Below are 3309 nucleotides of genomic sequence, written 5' to 3' on the forward strand. Positions count from 1 at the left end.
GTTCAGAGTTGTATGAGTTATAGCGGCCAGGACACCTTACACCTAATTTCAACAAATCGAATGAACATCACAGAAATCCGACATAATCGCCTTCATGGCCGTTTCTTTCTCCGCATCTGCCTTCCTTTTGTTGTCTCTTCTATCTACTCAGCAGCACATTTTAGTGTCTATTTGAAAAAATAATAATCATGATCAATAATAAACTTTTAACAGGAGCTACTTTTTTTCGTCAGCCTTTGTCATTGCTTCAATCATCTATTTGGTGCTTAAAAATTCAGCACAAGTGTATGCACATGCAGTATAGCCACCAATAGCAAATGCAACTCAAGTTTATGGTAGTACAACACAAATGGACTGGAGCCGTGGTGGCATAGTTAAATTGATCAGCTTGTACAAATGTTTAGCTGACGCATAGATTAATCAACTGGTACAATGTTCTGCTGACGAAAGAGACCCAGATGAAAGCACCTCCACTAGTTTTACAGCTACGCATAAGTTGGCAGATACCTCTCCCAACCTGATTGATTTTGGCTCTGGAAGACAAAACATCTTCAGGTCCAGCCCATGCAGACTGGCACTAATCAACAAACACCTCCACCAGCTTGCTCCTCTCCCTGATTACCAAGCGATTGTTTAATCCAAACCGCAAAAGCTTGAAATAAAATAACAAAATCTTGCACATGCACCCTTCAGGATCTGAACATCTTACTCAATACCCTTTTAATGATTTTCTAGGGAAGTACTCTTTGTCACTACCTGTAAAATCTGCTTTGGCACACCTAGAGCAAAGAAAAAATGTTGTATGTAATCGAATTTCATATAATGCCTAGATTTATTGTATGAGTGATATGAGACGTCATTTACTTTCTCTGATCCATATTAGTTTCCACTAACATAGATGTATCTAGACATATTTTAGTTCTAGGTACATACATACTAGTGACAAGTAATATGAATCAGAGGGAGTAAGAAATTGCGGTGGTTAAGCACCTCGTTGAACGTTTATTTCCTCCGCGCGGATGATTCAAACTGAGTTACCCACTTAAAAAGAGGTATGGCACACTCGCGTCCTTCTGAAAATCAAAGTCCTCCTTTGGCAACTGATTCGAGGCAAGTTCCATGCTCGGAGAAACTTTCTAAGCGCCATGGCCCCTCGGATGGAAGCGCTGTGCGGCGATGTTGAGGACTGCAACCATATCTTCTTTGGGTGCTCTGTAGCTGTGTTCATGTGGGCAGGGTCATGGAGGTCTTGCAGCGTGACTGGAAAACGGCAGGGACCGATGAATTCCTTGCGATTTCCTAGGCGCTTTTATGGGCAATACCATACACTAGTTTGGTTTACTTTCACCGTGCAATATTGGGCCCTTTAGAACGTTAGGAATAAGTTAACTATTGAAGCCTCGCTTATTGGTAAACCCGCTGATGTTCTTTTCAAAATGGTTATGTACATGCAACAATGACATATGCTCGTGAGATCAAGGGATATAGGCCTTCTGGATGCTGCGAGGGAGGAGATGACACGTCTCCACACCACCGTGACGACCTCAACATTAGTTCCCTTAGTAAGCGTGTGCGGCTCACATGTGTGCCATCCGTTTGTTTGCTCTTGTAAGGGTATATTGCCCCTATGTGTGATTTTGGTAACTAATGACAACCCCTATGGACTAATGTTTTCATTGAGTTTATATGAAGGAATATTCCATAGGTGCTACTTGTATTCCATGTGTTGGATTCAAGTATGGATGCCATGAAGATAAAGATACACCTTGTGTATTGGCATCAAGATCATCGATTTAAAGATACATATGTGATATGATCAAGAAAAAGAAATGAAGATGGAGTTCTTATGTGGAACTCAACATTAGCCATACTCTATCTTACGTGATAAGCAATGGATGATCAAGATCTTGAGAGCTTGATTCCAAGTGAAGAACTCTTTATATACACCTCAAGATATTATGATAGAGTATGAGAATACACAAGGGTGAGTTGGGCAAGTTCAAGATGAGCATCTCAAGTGGATCACATGCTTGAAGCTTGCCGTCCATTTATGGACTTGTGAAGATGTGCATCAATGAAGCCTTCCCATCATGGTGTATGGGGGAGCATTTGTGAGTCTTCACGAAGCAACGTTGATCAAGTAGAGACATTCCGATTTGAGTAGAGCTTGAAGAGCTATCATCAAGATCAAGCGGGATGCGCAAGGCAAAGGTATGGCCTTGCTAGGTTTTCCTTTTACCGGTCTCAAGGTGATTGATGGGAGACCGGATTATAGGATAGATAGCCGCACTATTAAGAGGGGCTTTTGGTTGGGTAACTTGATCACATCATCATAGGGAGCTCAATCCTTTGCATACTTTTCATATCCCTATTGCTTCTTGGTGTTTCTCTGTGTGAGGTTCTTGAGCTTGTTGCTAGCTTTACAACAAGCCCAAGTTCATCGAAAACGGAATCCGCATATATCTTCTATTGCGTTTTCGAGATTGGGTGATTTTACCGGTTATTCATGATATAAGGTTCTACCTTTTATATTCATAATAAAATCCCCTCCTACAGCTTCTTGTGTTTTTCACTTTCTATAGGATAGCATTTGTTGTTATCTTTCAAACAAAGCTGGTTTCATTCGAATCGGAGTTCGGGAGCAATTGTTATTAAAGAAAAGGAAAAAGCAAAATATAAAATGAAAAAGAAAAAAAGAAGGGGCCAGCCGGTCGACCGGCCTGACCGGCCCAGCCATCGGCTTGCCCGGTCCGCGCCGGGTCCGGCGCTGATGCCTACCGGGCCACCTACTGAGAGGCTTTCGGCCTGGTCCGGCCCAGCACCCGGTGCCCGCCGGCCCGCTCGGTGTGCTGCCCGGCCGACCGGCCTCTCAGCCGGGCTGGCTGGCCTGTTCGGCCCAGCGTCCGGTTAGCCGGCCTGTGCACCGGCTGAGCTTGTTTTCTGCGCGATTTTAAGTGTCTTTTTCTCCCCAACGGTTATTTCTTCTTCCTAATTATAAATAGCCTTCTCCCACCTTGAGTTGGGTTAGTTCTTCCCCTTCTTCACCTCCATTGTTGCTATTTGAAGAACTTGCTTTCCCCCTTGATTCCTCCCGTGATTCTTGCCCATTCTTGAGGATTTGAGAGAGGAGATCTAGATCTACAATCCCCACCAATCAATTTCTGCTCTAAGTGAGGGGAACCCTTTGGATCTAGATCTTGGAGTCTTTTGTTGACTTTCTCCATTGTTCTTTCTCTCCAATCTCATCTTAGCATTTGTTGCTTGGGTGGGATTTGAGAGTGAAGGATTTGAACACCTCTAGTGTTCTTG

This window comes from Lolium rigidum, chromosome 1 (assembly GCF_022539505.1).
Source record: "Lolium rigidum isolate FL_2022 chromosome 1, APGP_CSIRO_Lrig_0.1, whole genome shotgun sequence".
NCBI lineage: Eukaryota > Viridiplantae > Streptophyta > Magnoliopsida > Poales > Poaceae > Lolium > Lolium rigidum.